We start from the raw sequence: 19370 nt of genomic DNA on the forward strand, positions 1-19370 counted from the left end.
TATGACCCAGGTAGCACAAAGTGGGCTATGAAGGGTGGGCCCCGGTGGGCCCGATGCAGGCAATGCAGGACAGCCCCGGTGGGCTCATTGTGGGCGCTGCAAGAGGGGCCGACGTAGGCCCGAAGCTGGCTGTCGACAAAGCCCCGATGGGCCCCACTAGGGGCCGATGCAGGCAGCCCTTGGGAGGCTGCCCACATTTTTCCGGCATTGTTAAAAGAGTACATCCCGCCAACTCCCCCCAATAGTCCTACTTTGGAGCAATTTGGGCAGCCGCTTTGGAGGAACATTTTTTTTTTCACTTAGCCCCTCAGATAATGACATAGGACCAATGCGGGTTCTATAGCGCTAGCCGCACTTGGGCTTGCCCACATTATTCTCATAGGGGTCCGACGCAGAAAATTGGTGGAAAGCCCTAGTCAAAGTTTTCCCAATCAATATTTATGCACATAATTAAGTAATTATTTTATGCATGTCTGCACTTTCTAAACAGCCACAATATTAAATTTTACAATAATTCATAACATTCATCTAGCCGAAATGACTTCATGTACATCTTGTTCAGGCTATGGAGATGTGTGTTCTGAACAGCAATATTCTGCTGGGAGTTGCAGGCTGTCCAAAGCAACCACATGAGAGGCAACAGTTAGCAATCAGTTTGTTTTAGTATTTGTCGCGCAATTTGCATGAGCGCGAGAACTAAAGCCATCTAAATTTCTAATCGACTAAACATGGCAGCAACTGTTATACAAATCATCTGTAATAGTAATCTAGAGCAACATCTAATGCAAATAAAGGTTGGAAACAATGATTACGCAATTGCACGCACACCTTCTAGCCCCATTACGGCCGATGTGGGACCTACAGCGGTTTTGTGTGGGCAGCCCCAATTGGGCTGGATGTTGGTTTTGAACCTGAAGCCTACTTGCTGTTGCACGTTCCTTCACATTCCCCACAAGGGACCAATTTTGTTATCATGCGGGCCCTCCCGCCTTCCAGCCCTATTACGGTCCATGTGGGATATAAAGCAGTTTTATGTGGGCAGCCCCAATTGGGCTGGACGTTGTTTTTGAACCTAGAGCCCACCTGCTGTTGCACGGGCCTTCAAAGTCCCCACAAGGGACCGATTTTGGTACCATGCGGGCACGCCCGCCTTCCAACCCCATTACAGCCTATGTGGGACTTAAAGCGGTTTAGCTAAGGCTGCCTCATTTGGGCTTCACGAGGGCTTGCCCAAATTGAGCCCTTATTCATATTTCACCTGCCCTCAAGTAACCTACAAGGGGCCGATTGGGGCAGCATGTGGGTATGTCCGTTTTCTTGCCCCACTACAGCCGATGTTGGTCCCACAAAGATTTAATGCGGGCGGCCTCATTTCGGATCTATGAGGGCTTTGCCATAAAAAGCCCACATTTAGGTTGGATTGCCCTCAAATATCCGGCAAGGGACCCTTGTGGTCTGGATGCAGGAATGTGCTCTGCATTAGCCCAAGAAACGCCGCTATGGGACCCATGCAGGAGGAGCAGGGGCAAGCCCAAATGGGCTTGCCCCTTCCCCGATGGGGCAAACGTGGGCGAGCCCAAATGGGGCTTGCCCACGTTTGCCCCATCGGGGACCGATGCAGGTTTTATGAAGGTTGCCCCAGCCCCACTTGCCTATATCGGACCTACTGGGGCCCCACATTCTGTGCTACCTGGGGAGGAACGACTATAAGGGGCTTGGTCACATGCGATAGGCTGAGATGCACCTATCGCAAACATACAGCGAAAATATTCTTGAATGCGCTTCAGCACATAAGAATTGATATAAATCGGAATGATTGGCAGATTTTTTACTGGTACCTGGATGTTATGAGAGCGCTGGAATCGGAAATTCCCTTGGTAGACCTTATTAATCCGTCCCACTTATAAGTGCCTACACCCGAATTGCAACTCCTTGTTGCGGTCGGCAGAGAGAATATTTGCGGTCGGCAGAGAGAGAGAGAGAAGCCTGCCGGACATCCTAAGTCGGATGTCAGCTTTCGGCTATGTTCGTGCAACCGATTCATGCCCTAGTTCTGATGATCGTTTTCGGGCGTGTTTCGTTCTTCCGGCAGTTATCCAAATCCGGTTTCGGACGTACTGATTTTAACCAGACGTCCGTCGAACATTATTGGATCTGTGGGTTGGTGTAGACAAATGTAATATCTGTGGTAAAAGTCTGGTCTGCGGCAACCAACATGCATAGGGCAGGATTTTAAAATTTTGTTAATTAGTCAAAAGTTTTATTTTTTTTGTCAGCTTTATTTCCAGGTTGGTAGCTCACCCTCAAAGTAGTAACTAAGAGTAAACGAATTTTGTAAATACATGTGCGCATCTATGCGATGTATAATACCGCATTATTGAGAGAAGCTGCTAGACAGGCACATTCTCACCACAACCAAAGCTACAGCGTTTGGCGTAGAGTCCTCAGGAGGTTTCCTTGGTGAGACTCACCTGAGGATCGGATAGCCGACAAGGCAGAAGCAACAGGTTGCACCGAGCGAAGAAATGCGTGCAGAATCCCACTGTTTACATCAACGTGAAGATCACAAACGATGCGAATCGCCCCTGCAAAATGTGATTTAATATAATCAGTCCCTGTAAATTACACAGCAAAAGCTAGGAAATAAATTTTTGGGGGCATAAATGCTAGTCTGGTAGAGAAATTGCTTAAGGACTTGCAATTATGGTTTCGAAACTATATGCTTTCAAAGACTAATTCGGAGAGAACAGATGGCACTTACAGCAAGCCTGCGCTACACCCACAATAATGTTGATCAAATAAAAGAAACCCGGGACACTGAGGGTGATAAGAAGAAAGAGCTCGAATCAGAAAACAATGTGCTAGATGAGAAGCGTCCCTGCATAAAAAATAAGTTACAAGATCTTGACAGCAGCCTGTAGTATTTGAAGCAATGCTCTAAGAAACGCACTATTGAGATTCAAGGTGTCACATGTAAAGAAAAGGAGAGCACTCCTAGCATTGTTTCTCGGATTGGCGCTGCCATAAGTAGCCCATTAAAGCGTCTGACACGTTAACAGGGTAGAAATCAGCGCTGGTTGGTGCACGATCTCTGGCTAAAAACAGCGCTAATACGAGACGAAGAAGAGAAGATTCTCGTGTCCCCTCTCTCTGATTTGTCTCGTTGTAGCGCTGTATTTTGACACATAAGCGTCTGACAATAAAATTTGTCATCGCGTAACTATAAGGAAAACTAAGGAAGCAACATCACTGTCCAGTTTATTTCCCGAAGGAGACGTGATTCAGTACTAAATAATGCAGACTAGCGAGGACTGTTGTAACTTGAGACCGGAATTCCGTAGATGCGGACGCGATGGCGAGTGAATAACGAGTAAAAATAATCTAAAGTGCCCGGCTCCAAGCAAACAACAAATTTGCGGAACAATGGTCAAACTGCAAAACGGAACTGTCGTAAATATCCGCCCTTTGTATAAGAGTCGCGGAGGGTCGATTTGAGGACCGCGCGGCCAGGGGAGTACCCGCTTCCCTCTCCAGTGAAGGGAAAAGGAAAGGCCCTCTGAGGCGGCAAAACGAGGTGATGTGTCGGTGAGTGGGAAAGTGTATCGTTTGCCCATGTATCGCTGTTTATCGCTTTTTCGAGTTCTCCGTGAAAATAAACGTTGTGTTTTAGCAAATTAACGTGCGTGGTGCGAGTGGTGAAGCAGTAGCAGTAAGATCCAACCACGACGTCACTGATCGTCCCTACACAATTTTTAGTGCCAGAACTCGGGAACGGGTGCTCTTCAACATCAACGGACCATCAAGATTGACTCGAGCGACATGGAGGTTTTGAAGAGGAAAGGCAAAGCTCTGCGAGTGCAAGCAACGCACCTGGTTGGTGAGGCGGAAGCCTTGTAAGGTCTGCCACGCTAGCTGGAAGCAGCTAGAGGTAATTATTGAGCGTCTACAGCTGACTCAACGTCAACTGAACGATGTGACGCCGTAAATCGGACCCCTGATCCCCGAGCAGGAAGCCGAAGCCGAGTTCGCCACAGTCATAGAATACGGCGAAAAGATCGCCATATTGCTAGCCAGGCTGAGGTCGGCAGCCAAGCGGAACTCCGAAGGAACGAACGTGGGCAGCAGGCATTCCAGTGACAAACTTGAGCAGAACGACTGAAACGATGGCCAAGATAAAACTCCCAAAGTTGGAACTGCTCAAGTTTATCGGCGAAAGGAGAAATTGGCCGCAATTTTGGGTGCTTTTCGAAACAGCAATGCATAATACTTCGTATTTATTACCCACAGACAAATTTCAATATTTAAGGTCCACACTGACAGGAGACAGAGTATATGTCATTGAGCGGCTACAACCGACATCGGAGTGCTACAGCCACGCTGTGGACATCCTGAACCAACAATATGGAAACCAAGCCATCCTCATCTAGGACCACATGCACGGTCTCATGGCTGCCGCTCTTATGTCATCGGCAGGTGACACCCAAACTCTGCGGTGCTGGTATGACAATTTTGCAGGCTAACATCCGAGGTCTTAAGGCATTGGGTGCGCGCGAAGGCTCATACTGCGCAACGTAGTACCCTCTCGTGCTCCGGGCACTTCAGAACAACTGAGCCTGGTGTAGAACCGGCTTAGCACAGCACCGTGGACGCCGGCAGAGGCGACATTTCTACCATCGACACGGGATCCGAGACGTCAACAGCGTCAGTGGATAAGGATAAGCTGCGCCCACTTCTTCAGTTCCTGCTCATATAAGTCGAGAGTCATGAAAGGGCTAGCGGGGATCAGCCTGACGACGCACTTGTTAAGCCCATATCTCGCTACCTAACGCATGAGAGAATGAAGAGCACGCCAGAATCGGTCAAGCATCGACTGCCGTCAGCGCAAGCCCTGCATTGCGCAGTAAATTCGGAATGTTTCCTATACAAGAAAAAACAGCATGTAACTGGAACCTTCACGGCGGAAACAGGCCTAGCAGAAAAGAAACGGTTATTGCGGGAAGACGGCCAATGTTTCCGATGTACGAGGCCGAGACACACTTCGAGAATGTACAAAAGTAAGGTAACGTGCAGAAGGCGTCGCGGCAGGCATTTTACCACAGTTTGGGCCCCGAGCTTCATTACTGACCGACGAGACCCTCGATCGCATGGACCATCACGTGATACAGAGAGCGCTGCTTCAGTGAAATTACAAGCAAAGCAGGGTGGTTCGACACCGACAGCTCTGCTTCAAACGGTAACTGCATGGGCCGAGCATCGAAAGAAACGAAAACTGTCGGGCATCATGTTTGACGCTGGCGGCCAGCGTTCTTTTATTACTGAGCAGTTATCGAGGGCGCTCATCTGGAGGCTGCTCTGTACTGAGATCCTCATGTTTGGAGGCGGCCAGGAAGAACGCCGCTTTCGATGAGCGCAGCTAACTATGCGAAGCTGACAAAATAACAGAGCATACGAAATTGACGCTGTCGAAACACCTGCCATCTGTGAGAAGGAACTACCTTAGCCAAAAAAATATATTGAAAAACTTAGACGAACTGGGCTGTCGTCTGGGCGACGACCTAAACGAACTGAAAAACAGCGAAATCCATATTCTGGTCGGATCGGACCATCACTTGGAAATGGTGAAAGGACGAATTCATCAGCTTAACGGCAGCCTGACTGCTGTAGAAGCCTATTTAAATGGGTGGTTCAGGGCAGAAAGAGTTCACGTTTTCCGGACGTGTGTTGCACCAAGGTGATCGTTACGAGAGCGACAGTGGAAAAAAAAAAGCCCCTACGGTCATTCTGAAGTAGTTCAGAGAACTTGAGAGCTGGGGAGTTCCAGGTACACCGACAGTAAACCCCTGCGAGAACGAAGTGGAACGAAGGTCTGAGAGAAGAATCAAAACATGCAATTCGAGGTGTAAACTCGGCCTCCCACGAAAGTCAAGAGCGCAACAAGCAACCAACGAAAATTTCACGTGCCAAAGTTAGATAACCTTCGGTACAATAACGGAGGGGTTGGAAAGGTGGTGCGTGCATGTGTGACGTGTCAGCAGGGCAGTGCTTCGCCGTTAAGTGCTCCTACGGGACCGCTGCCAGTCGACCAGACAGGACGAGTGCAGGAGGTGGTTGGAATTGTCTTTGCGGAGCATTCTATGCAAAGAGCAATAAGGGCATACGCAAAGCCTACATAGTATTGTCTACATGTGCATTCAAGCGAACTGGCCACCGTTTTTTGCAAAGTCGAAGCCGTCGTAAATTCTCGGCCGTTGACATGTGTACAACGAGATCAGAGAGGCGACTCCTTCACGTCATACTAAAAAGTTTGCGCGTGGACACAAAGACAAGAGAGGAAAAACAAAGATGAGTCCTAACTAACAACTGAAGTTTATTCAAGATGAAAGCCCAAATAAATAGGAATGAACAACAAAAGCCAAACAATTCTGACCAAAAAAAATGCATGTTACACACGATATCTTAGTGATTTGGCCATGGATTGAAATTCGCTATCAGAAAAGCAGACGGAAGTCTGACTGACGCACTTATCCCCATTGATGCACATGCGGAAGGCTTCCAAAATTTCGCGCACAAGTTGATCCTTGTGCCCAAATATGATTGTTGTTTTATCGAAGAGTGGTTTACATTTGAGCTTCTTTTTCTTATAATTCGTGGCGCCCGTGCAGCAATGCTTGGGGAGGTTGTGAAGAGTGTCTCCACCGAGTAATCTCCGATGTTCGACCAATCTTCCGCTGGCGCATCTTCCGGTTTGATCAATGTACAATGCACCATATGAAAACGGCACCTTGTAAACCCCTCCCCTGGCACAAGGAACAAGCGGGGCTGTGTGCTTGATGCCACACTGATTATTTCGTTTTCTTAGTTTTCTGCCACCATTCTTCCGGTTCTGCACCTACGAACAGATTGCTGATAACTTTCGGGGGGGGGGGGGGGGGCAGAATTAGCACCATGGGAGCGTGGTAGCGCCCCGCTATATTATTTCGTTGGTTGATTTGCTGTGTTTAACGTTCCAAAGCGACTCAGGCTATAAGAGACGCCATAGTGGAGGACTCCTGAAATTTCGACCACCTGGGGTTCTTTAACGTGCACTGACATCGCACAGCACACGGGTGCCTTGCTTTTCGCCTCCACCGAAAAGCGGCCGCCGAGGCCGGAATTCGATTCAGCGTCCTTGCGAACAGTAGTCGAGCGCTGCCACTGCGCCACCCCGGCGGGGCGCTACATTCTTTAGTCCATGTGAAACCCGGTGGACAGACGGTATAACGGCAACACCGGGGCTTAGGCCATGGCCCTGCCTTACTTTGTCTCACCAAGCGCCCACACGATTCCACGATTTAAGGCTGAGGGTACCCACTTCCTTTCAACCTTTTCAGCTGGTACGCCACACTATCACAAATTGCATGTGGCAGGATTCGTAGATGGCGGCTTTAAGGCTGGAAACGGCTATCCCGCCTTTAAAATTTCGGAATGGCCAGATAAAAATCAAGTAATGTTTTTTGGCCCTGGTGAGGTATACCCAACATACAAGTTTCGGGCAAAGATGCAATCGCACAAAGGAAAATCGTACATTCAAAGCCAAAAAATTTCTCTTACAATATTTCTGATTTGCTTTCTCCAAATATTCCACAAAATCACTATTTGGACCAAACATATTACATCAAAACACATCTGGTTCACTAGCAATAATATTCTGGTGTTAATACGTTGAGAAACATTAATGGAGCCTTACTTATGCGGCACAATCACAGTTATTGGAAGAATGCGCAAATCCGGCAACGCTAAAACAACAGTTTTTGAAACACTGATTTGTCTGAGACGCTGATTTGTCTCAACACACATTATTGTCGCGCACGCAAGGAAGTAACCACCTTTTGCACATGCTCTTGTGGTCCTTGGGCTCATCAATGAATTCTTTTTGCGTACTTCAGCGGGAAGAGTGAGCGTCTGGTCTGGGGTACTTGACGGCCATGCAAGCGATCCGCTACCTCATAACACACTACATGGAAAAATTCGCATCAAGCTGCTGCTTATCACATGTGGAAAAATGGGTTGCCGAAACCATCGTTTTGGTACTCCGCTTAAATGAGCAAATTTATAATTCTTAAAATTCATCTTGTTTAGCGCAAAAGGACAGGACACACAGTACAAAGACACGTACACCACAGGCGCTGTGATGTACATGTCTTCTTACTGTGTGTCCTGTCTGTTTGCGCTAAACAAGATCAATTTTAAGACTGATAACCAACTAGCCCAACAATTAACGCTTTTAAATTTAGGTTTCTTTCCTTAATATAGTTTGAAGCGAAAACCTTAGTGGCTCAGGTATTGCTACCATTCGCTTAGGCTTCAATTTTACCTCCAATTGACCTTCAAGGAGATTGGTGACAAACTGTTTCTATGCGGTCGAAGTGTTCACAGAAACATCTGAGCGCCTTTGTGTCTTTCTCGCCTATAAACCCACACAAAATATCAGCGTAGGCAACACATTGACATTCAAGGATCCATAGGAGGAAATGTGAATATAAATATGTTGTTCCTTCCTTTTCCCACGAGAAGTTCATGGCCTTTACCCATTAAAGAAGCGGCAACCTTTCACCTTCGTGGGATTTTTCATCTTTCAAACTAGGAGCTCAGGAGACGTGACAGAAGGTGTATCATGCGATTAACCACAGGGAAGTGTGCCATCGCAACCAATGCGCGATGGAAACAGCCATGACGACCATCTGTGGATATAAGAACAAGGAGCAACCGCAATTTCAGTCAGATTTAGCCACTGAAAGCCAGTGGCAATCATGCGGCATCATGTGGCAATCATACAGATGGCAGTTAAATCGTGTCACGAAAGATTTCTACCCAGTTTGCATTTCTACCCACCTTCCGCTGAACAACTTGTTTACCTTTGCTAATGCTCTATTAATTTGTTTTCTATGCCCCATTCTAGAATTTGTGCGCATAATATTTTGCAATTAGTAAAAAGTGTTACATGCAGATAATTATTTCAAAATCTTCATCAAAACGTTATCTTCCCATCTTTGCTGCAGTCGAGAGCTCGAGTTCAGTGAAAATTCACATCTTGTCACTACTGCGTAATGCGCATACTCACAAAAGAGATGCGGCACAACTGCGCTTGTTAGAGCAATGTCGCCTCCAATTAAGTGTCAACAGCTGTAATCGGGGCCAGGTACAAGGTGGTCCGTGCTCCGCGGAGCGTCAGCGCATCCGGCGCGCTTTCGCAAAGTGGCGCAAGCAGACAGGGGCCTGGAGGCGGTGCTTTGTGTCGTCTGCTATAGCGCGGAACCTCACCGTCTTCTTATACTGAGAAGCGCACCTATCTGTAGTGGGAGCGGCCAAACGCCGAGATAGCGTTGTCGCGGTTCACTCACTGCAGCGTTCGCTCATGCCTATGAAAGACCATCAAGAAGGCTATCACACTAGTTTGAACATGGAAATAGATTATAAGTTCCTGCAAATGAGTGCCAACTTAAGCTGCTGGTGTTCCTTAGTGAGTAGTTCTCGGATGTTTTGACAAATCTTATTTTATGACATTTTTTTATGTTTGTCGTCTTACAATCGACACGCTGTCAAACCACGGCAGCCACATTTTCACATTTTCATTTGTTGCATAATAATGTTGCTAATAATGTTGCTAAAATCGCTAGCAGTACAAGGATATTGCACTTTCGGGCTGCAGCAGACACGAAACACCGCCTCGAGGCCCCTGTGCGCCTGCGCCACTTTGTTTTGATGCGCGGCCGCGCAGGATGCGTTGACTCTCGGCGGAGCGCGGCCACGCTTCACGGTGTTCGCACATATTTAGGCCAACCCTGTAAAATACTCCGCTACCTAATCAAAGATGACGCCCCGTAGCTGCTGGTGCTGTTGCGCATAAAGAGTATGCACGAAGTGTTTGGCAAGAGGCACATTCAACAGCTCATTACGCGATTTGTCACATACTACCTTGTGGCCTCGCTTTTGCTAATGCAAACACTCCGATTCGGAATTATTTGTCATGTACATGTTCATTAAACCTTATTTTAGACGGGGCGCAGAGTCCAAAGAAGCGTGTATGCTGAACTCGCGCATGGCCTTCTCTGGAAGCCTATGTCCCGTTCGCTGGCCAAAGTAGCCACCACTTCTCGCTTACATTCCCTAGAAACGTTGGCCCCCTTTTCCTTCACTGGATAACATTAATTAAATCCGGTGCACCATTCCATGCCCAATGCATGGTTCAGACGCCACAAGTGCGAATAGCATTTGCCTTTTCTTTTCCTTTTTCTACAAAACGCAACAGGCATGCAATCGTTTTTTGAGCTCCATCATAGACACATTAACAGAGCGCGTTGGATTCGCGAAGCGCACAGAATCGAAACTGGCAACAGTGTCACGGTCCACCCTCTCAGCCCCAGCTAATGTCGGCAGGGCAGCGAAAAGTGCACAAGCAGCTATTGAGTAAAGAGCACTCGTTGGCGCTGTTACGGAATTAGTCGCCTATCGTAATTACATTTCTGAGCGCTTTGGTGCGCATACAAATTATTTAAGAAACATTATTTTTTCGTGTCTATGCAAATTTCGAGGATGAGCACCAATTCACCCAAAACGGCATCCTCCTAGAAATTGTAAAATAACAGTTGACCTTAATTCTTACTTAGTTAGGCAATTAGAGCCTTCCTCCGCCTTTCTTGCATCGGTCGCAGCCTCCACTAAAGACCGAGGACTAAAATATGTTTTAACAGGCTGCATGCTTCATCCCATCATCTTAAAAACACCTTCACAGGGCAACGGAATGTCATTGCACAGTACTCCAAAATGATAGTGTGAAGCAATCCTTAACTGATCAAACGTGCCGCAATGCATACTGAATGTGCAACGTGCTATATATCAGGGGTTGTCAAGCGGTATCTGGCGCCGCACAGTTTGTATGGCTGCTTTATGGAGCCTTATATTGTGTTTTATTCACTTTATTGTTGCAGTCGCATAGTGACCAAACATTTATAAAATCGTTGACAACAAACACCTTATCCGAGATGAAGACTGCCTGCAGAACTCTCGGTGCGAATAGAGCGAAGGCACGGTGGTTTTGTTAAGGGCGTATTTTTGAAGCAAAATGCTACACGTTGCATTCTGCAACTCCTGCGATGTTTTAGTGATGCTAATGACCCTTGCGTTCAAGCTATATATTCCTTTATTGTGTATGTTTTGGGCACTCATGCCTAGTCTTTGCAATCTTACGGACTCGGTTAGCACGGTCAATGCTGCTCGGTAATCGTGTTTGCGGTTTCCATTAATACAGACGAAGCTTATTAGGAAGCAGATTGTTCGCTGCCCTCTAGCTATATGCACCGCTGCGATGGGGGAGTTTAGTATTGCCTCAAACGGTTGCCATTAGTAAAATTTTTGTCCTCCGCGCAGAGCTCTTATATTATTGGCAATGGACAGCATGAAAACCATGCGCCTCCAAGGTTGCTGGCGCGCCATAGTCTTCATCCGCATGCAGCCAGTGGGAACTATTCCTCCTCCACAGAAGTAAACTTCTCGTTTAGATTAAAGAAACTGGAGCCGCTTGCGAATCAGCTACGAATAACGGCAACTGCTACATAGTTGTTAAACTAGATATCATTCAGGCAGAGCTCTAGTTTGGTTTGGGTTTTCAGATTTAATTTGAAAAAGAAACTGAGGCAATGAAAAACGCTCGGGTATAACTTCTACTCGTGAACAAACCTCGTATTTTTATGCGATTATACAAAGCAATATGTGTGGTTTAGTTTTCCACACCAACTTCGCGTATTATGAATGCGCGCTGTGGAGGCGTGCTGTAATTTCAGGCACCTAGGCATTTTTAGCATGCCCTTAAATCATACACTGCACTAGAACCTTGGTTTTTTTCTCAATCGACACGCTTCCGCCGCGGCTGGTATTGTGCTGTTGCGATTACAATATTGAGGGATGCTGGAAAATCAGGGAACACTACGTTCTCCGCCATTTACCGACATCCACCTGCACTATTGGCGATTAAAAAAATGCATCACCACACCTACGCGGTCAATAGGAGCCCTTTGTTAACTTTTAGTTACTGACCGCGCATGCCTGACTCTTTCATCGCTCATGTACTCAGTTGTATACGTTCTCTTGAACGGAGTATATTTAGTTGCCATCTTCTTTTAGCTTTTCACCCTGTTTTCATTTTATCGCTCTTGTGACCTTGATACTATGTCGCGTTCACTCATCTCATTTGCCTGACGATGATTCTGCGCATGCCTGATTCATGTTTTGTCCATGTTTGTTGTTAAATGCTTCGTCTAGATCATATAAATATCTTAACGTCATATATAAGTTCCATTATCTGTTTTGTGTTTTATCGCTTTTAAGGCCATTTAAATCATGTCATGTTTGACTGCATCTGACTGTTCTGCCACCGCTCTCGCATCTATTGCGCACTTTGTTGCTCAATAAAGATTAGTTGTCAGCGATCTTTCCAGTCACTCTTTTCGCCTTCGGGCTAACTCATTTGCTCTAAAGTTTTTTCACATATTTTACATATTTTATAAATATCTTTCGAATATTGACTAAGAAATTTAGCACAGCATAACAAAATATATTTTCAACGTATTCCAGAATAAATATTTACATAAAAAAAAGTTGATTAACAAACAGCGATTGCTGAATGAAGCGAGTGCGGTTTGGAAGCATAACCTTTTGTATCGGTGAGTTTGAAGACCTAATGTGCATTCTCGATGATTCCTGGCCGGAGACGTCGTCTGGCATTGTAGCAAATAGGATTAATAGTGTGGTGGCTTCGAGGACGTGTGTTCTCGTAATGCACCTTCGCGATAGTCTTCTTGTGATGGTCGTGCTTGCAGAGCAGAAATATTTCATAAGCCGGATTCACAGACTGTAGAAAAAGCTCGATATGAGGAACGTGGACAGTTAGAACGAAGCAGGAGGCCGAGGTACTAAAGAGTGTTAGAAGCTGAAGTGGAGCGCCTTATGTCAGCAAGCTTTTGAAGATCGCCAACTCAGGACAAATGTGGTTCGGAAAGCGAAAGGCGTTTAACCCAAACGTCTGCGTCACCTGGAAGCTGCGGACAATAGTAAATGCTGTCAGAAGCTATAGGTCTGTCGGTAAATGCAGATATCGAGCTAAGCATCAATGTCGTTTATAAATACGCAAAGAATCAGATATGATCAAAGTATCATCCGAGAAGCAAAAAGTGGAACAATGCGTGCGCACAGTACCACGTCTACTCTTAGTGCCTAAGCTTAAGCTTGCTCCTAATTATTGCGTATGCCTTATCGCTGTGGATGGTTGCTCAAGAGATCAATAATTTATATCTGAACATTGCTTTGAATGGCGTCGTTACGTCATTGTCTTATATCATAACCTGCTAAACAGTTATACGAGGGCATTGGACAAGCACTTCCACTAAGAATTTCGCTACATCGATCTGTCTGTATCAGGATTAGTTGCAGCTTTTTTTATGCTACCGTCTTAGCAGCAAATTTCACTTGTGCGGCAATTGCATCACACTGATTGGCAAATAGAGCACGTTCTAATTTGTTTCAAAAGCGTGCATAGGAGAGACGGCATTCAATACGTATATCTGAATGCCATCCCTCCCTCCTCAGAACCCAGGGTCGCAGATAAGACCCTGATGTATCATTGTTTAGACGTAACCACACCTAGTGAAATTTCGGCACCAGTTCGCATCTACTATCAAAAAACAGACCTGCCACTATTTTCGCTAGCTCAGTTCAAACCCGCCTCCAGAGATACCGCACATGGAAAGCAAAAACGCTCATTTTAAACTCAGAAGCACTTGTAAGTGGCTGCAGTAGTTAGAGAATACTGCTCTGGAATATCGCTTAGAAAAGTGTTAAAGCCACATTCTAACTGTTGTCTAATGGTAACAACTCTGTGCCTCTCTAATGGCGAATTCGAGTTTGAGAGCAGGTGCACTCGAGAGCACTACAAAAGTGATCTTAGACAAGCGGACGCCCTCCAGTGGGAGAGCAGGAATAGGATTACTGGTTTCCAATGGTGTCTCGTCGAAAGCGAGTGTAGAGGAAGTCACATGGCATAAAGCGTCATATCCACGCCATCTTGTTTTCTTTCTCTTGAGTCGGTGGCGCTCACAATGGCGACTGCAAAGCGACCGCACTCGGCGAGCTCTTCGCAATCAAGCGAATTTGTGTCAGGAGCGGAAGGCATTGCTCAGGTGCTGTTTGCATGTTTGAGAGCCGCTGCTGGCGTCGAAAGGGCCAAATTAGGCAGATCGCCACGCTGTGAGAACAAAGGCCTACAAAACCAGCGCTTCATCATGGAGCGTTGTCCTCTCCTCGGGTTGCAACTGCCGCCACTGCGGGCAGGCGGAGAATTCTGACAGAGAAGGTTGGTCACGTGTTCATGGCGCGCTGCTCTGGAGACGCGGAGAGGATTCCTGTGGGAGGACAGTTACACCCTCGCTCGACGTGCTCCTGTACTGCTCTGCAATGCTCGGCGTCTCTGCTATCGTCCCCCAATCGAATGCGCCATAACTGTGGTTTATGATTCAACTACCCATCCATAAAAATTATACTTACGAATGCACGCACAGCAGGCCTAAGTAAGAACTGCACATCTTCAGTAACTATTTTTTCTATCTAAAGTTCGGTACTTGAGAAAGAAGTGCGGTACAAATAGAAGCATGGGGCCGTTCCGCGTGTGTTCACGCAAAACGCGAGTGATATGAAAAACAAATGTACTCACGTAGTGTAGCCTCCAAATATGTCGCCGGCGCTCCACTCTTGCTTGGTAGCTCAGTGCACTGTGTTGACTACACAGCGGGCTTCAACCGAGCGAGCGCGCAGCCGCTGTCGTGGCTGAACTTCGTCACAAGCAAGACAAATAGTGACTCACTACCCTACCAGGTATATACCCTACGCAGCCTGCAAGGTGAACTGACGTGTGATGTGAAGAAGGGCGTCATATCAGTGTCTTTAACTGAAAGCCATCGGCATCAACAAAAGGAATGGAACAGTAGCGGCTAGATTATCGGAGATGACAAAGAAAAATAAATTATTTAGGTAAGTAATCTGGTTGTTCCACCATTTTTGACACATCCGTGTTTGAGGGTTGGATATAGTTTTAGTTGCGCACATTTTAACGTTGCATGGTTTAAGGTTATTTCATGAACACGCAGGCATCAACGCCAACTCAATACGCACTGAAATATGAAAGAAGCCACAAAATATTTGATAACACATCCATGTGCATTATGGACCGTCCTTTGGAAGTGTCACGTGCGCATCTTTCGAGCCGACTTGTGACGAAGCGTTTTATGAAATGCTGTTTTTGATGGTATAGTGACAGAAAAAAAAAACGGAAAGGCAGGTGTTATAACTGGCCGGTAAAACAAATAATAATCTTGCGTACAGCCCAATTTTTCAGCCCCGAGAGCAGAAGCTATACGCTACAATGTCATGAAATAAAAATTTGCAAACGATTATTTTAATTAAGATCTCTGAAGTTTAAAGAGACTCCAGGACGTGTATTTATTTCATTTTTTTTATTTATAGATGCGCCCTTAGGCGCTGGTCATGAATCATCAAAATGGCCATAAAGAATTCTGTTTGGGGAGCAATCGAGTAGAGTTGGTCAATTCCGAAATTACACAAGGTGTTCACTAAAGGGGTAGCGACACCAAATCGCAAGGTTCTATAAAGCTTTTCGTTCGCTTCCTTTGTTTGTGCATCAGATCGCCGCCAAGTGGCAAACAAAGTGTAGGATATATTTTATTCGTATTTTAAAGTTCGTGCCAATACTCGCTGTCACATTCTTGGTCCATCCCTATTGTGCATCGGCTGCGATTTATAATAAAAAAAACGTAATAACACAATCAGGTATTTGTGACGTCTTTGCACACGTTTTCGACGTACAACAATGGTTTAAATGTGTTGCGATGAGCCGAAGCAAACGTGCTGTTGCTGGTCCGCTCACTTCGGCTATCAATAACTGATGTGCACGTTGTTCAGACATGATATTGTTACGTGAAGACTCAATCTATTTGCAGTATATTTACAACACAGCCGCGATTAACAGCAGCGAGAACCACCGCGGCAACAGTCCTACATCGTCGTCATATATATCTGGATTTCCCCTTCCGCGAGGCAAGGGAGGAAAACACTTCATCTTTTCGTAATATGACCTCCTGCCCCGGCTTTAAACTGGCAAACACAGCATGAGTTCGTATCGCTACAAGTGGCAAACATGCACAATGTCAGAAATCGGACGAGGGGATAGGGACGCGGGCACAAGAGGGGCAAATCCATACGCCACATCGGTGACTTGTCGCGCCAGACGGTAAGGGCGACTGTCGGCGGACAAACATTTCTCCGAGAGGCCAAAGCGGCATGCCGGAGAGCATAGAAGTACAAGGAAGCCAGGAACCTACGATACATGGCTACGGCCCTTATCGTAGGTAGACTTCTGGGAAGTCTGAGGCGAGTAGCCGACTACGCGCTACTTGGCGCGCTTCAGTGGCTTGAGCAATGGCGTCACGTGCGTAGTTAGTTTAGGGCGGCGAGCAGGTGGGGCCAGCGTTACCAAAGAGCACGAAGAAGGGTGAATAAACCAATGTGTCCTGCTTGAAAGAATTGTAGGCGAAGGTTCAAATGTGGAAACGCGAGGTCTCAGTCGTGGTGACCAGGTGATACACTTACAGATAACATGCCCGCTAGTTGCTGTTTGAAGAGCTTGATAAGGCCGTGGGTTTGAACTAAAAACAAATAACACCTTAATAGGTGTTTTCGTATGTCGTGCGCCACCCCCCCCTCCCCCCCCCCCCCCCGTCGGGGTGGCGCAGTAGTTAGGGCGCTCAACTACTGCTCCCAAGGGTGCGAGATCGAATCCCGGCCTAGGCGGCCGCTTTTCGATGGATGCGAATAGCAAAAAGACGCCCGTGGGCTGTGCGATGTCAGAGCACGTTAAAGAACCCTAGGTGGTCGAAATTTCCGGGGTTCTCCACGTGGCGTCTCTCATAGCCTGAGTTGCTTTGGACGTTAAACCCAACGCCAAACCAATCAACTAACACCCGTACACCCTAAAAAAGTTGCTTCCCAGTGCCAGTACACCATCAAAGATATTGCTTCGGTTGTCATAACACCCTTCTATAGGGCAAATGAACCGAGGTGTTTTCATTAGCATTTCAAGATATTGTAGGTTGTAAGCAACACCCTTGCACTCTAACACCCTTTGAAAAACACTGCCTGTATACCCTGTATATTGTCACAATATGCAGGTTACACTCCCTATAGCTTGCGGCAATATATTACATTCCTTTATTAGGTATTAGATTCGCCACTGTTCATTCCTTAATGCTTTTCCTGTGTGCACATTTGCAATTAAGCACAATTGTATACCTGGCAACCATCTGTCATGCCAAACCAGCACACGAAGCAACCGGGCTGAAGCTACATGCAATTACTATGGTATTTCCAATGTTCTGTACCAGTTTGAAATATTTTCTGTAATTCAAATGAGCATGTCAAGAAAACTATGTCACAGCTTCACACAGAATGAAGCTGAGTCTTTTATTGAGTACTTGCAGCTTCACACAGAATGAAGCTGAGTCTTTTATTGAGTACTTGCAGAAAGTTCAGACTTGAAATAAACCGACGTCAGTGCACCTTGGCTTGGACACAGGAACACCCAATACTTGCTGCTCTAATAGTCAACACTAAATATCCAGTCCGTTGGCATTTGCAGGTTGGATAGCCAGTAACATCCTAACATAGAAACAATAACCTCTGTTGTATTGATCCCTCGAAGGAGCTGCTGCAGCTTCATGAAGAGAAACAGCTCCTCAGCTTCTTCAGTGCCCATCATAGAGTTCACAACGCATGTTGTGGCTGTCTCTTCTTCTTGTTCCTGAGTAAAATCGTGTGCATAAAGTGCATAAAAAAGCAGATAAGTAAATATGTACTGCACATGTCAAAACTCAAATCAAAAGCATTCCCCTTAGTGCATTAAAGCTATAACAACGCTCCTTTTGTCTACAACTGGGCTCAGGAAATTCACCTGTTCGGCTGCCACTGACGGTATTCTCAGAACCAGCTACAATGTGAAGCGCTTTCATGGGTGGTACAGAAGGCATCCAAAGGGTAGGTCTTCACCAAGTCATGAATGAGATCACTTTAAGCCCAGTACATTTGGATGCACAGAACATGCAATATCTCCGTCCCTTCACAATTCACATTCAGGCTTACGCCGACGACAAAGTTATTCTTGTACCTGGTAAGCCAAGTGGCCAATTATCTACATCGGCATCCAGCGTGCTAACTTTAATTCATCATTGATGCACTGCAAATCGTGTTCACGTAAACGCACGCTTGCAAACAAACTCTGAGCTCTACCACTAAGCTCTTGAATTGGTTTCATATACACTTTCGCATTTCAACTTCTCATTTGCGCCCGGTTTATCAGGCCGTTCTTCCCTTGAGTACATAGGCTGCCCCAGCATGTTGATCCTCTTCTCGATTAAGTGATCGCGTCCTCTCACTACAATGAATACAACTTGCAGTTCTTATTAGTGCATACACAACAACTAAGTGCAAATGTTCTTGCAAATGTTCTTTCGTTGTCTATTCATCTAGACAAGCAATGTACTTAGCTCAAGCATTTTACACTCCGGCAACCTATAGTAGACGGTAACATTAAATACAACCTTTCTGAAATGCAGGCTTTGTTCAATCCCTGGACTCGTCATCCCTCAGTAAAGTTTTTATTTCATTTTATTAAGCTCGTCTATTAGGAACCCATGTTCTGTTCTTGTCGCGCACAGAATATCTCAACAACTGATGGGTCGTTCACATATCACTCCACAGGCGCCGTTTATATTGTGCTTAACTCAATAGAATATATATATATATATATATATATATATATATATATATATATATATATATATATATATATATATATATATATATATATATATATATATATATTTGTATATCGAGTTTCGTTGCAGCCGTCTTCCAGTGTGTATGATGGGGACCTTGAAGCCTGTAAGTCCTTAATAACCATCTCATTACGCATATTTATTTCTGTACAGATTCCTTTTCTCCAATCTGCCATTTATTCGGTAAATAAATTTAAACCTACAATTACTGCAATTAAAAAGTACTTGTCGAGCTTATCGTATCTTGCTCCACTCATTTTATTCCATATCTGGGGCTACTCTGGAATTTATGGTAATGAGTTAGCCGACCAAGCTGCAGGTAGCACAGGCCAGTTCGCCCGCTTACCGGCTTCTACCCTTTCACGAAAGTCTATCCGCCCCGTTATCAGCTTACAACTTTATTAAGAGGCATGGCTGATTTCCATTTTATTTTAAATA

General features: G+C 45.8%; 1 long non-coding RNA gene across 1 annotated transcript in view; it reads right to left on the bottom strand.

Moving 5' to 3' along the window:
• Window positions 1-14908, bottom strand: part of LOC146178847 (uncharacterized) — a 60187-nt gene extending 45279 nt beyond the window's left edge. Inside the window, exons 1-2 of the long non-coding RNA XR_014700886.1 lie at window positions 14741-14908; window positions 2472-2585 (exon numbers count right to left, since the gene is read on the bottom strand). This is a non-coding gene — a long non-coding RNA (uncharacterized LOC146178847). The remainder of the gene's footprint in view (window positions 1-2471; window positions 2586-14740) is intronic.
• Between the last annotated feature and the right edge of the window lie 4462 nt (window positions 14909-19370).

Source organism: Amblyomma maculatum, chromosome 9, assembly GCF_055883805.1.
Source record: "Amblyomma maculatum isolate TAMU_Amacu chromosome 9, ASM5588380v1, whole genome shotgun sequence".
Classification (NCBI taxonomy): Eukaryota; Metazoa; Arthropoda; class Arachnida; order Ixodida; family Ixodidae; genus Amblyomma; species Amblyomma maculatum.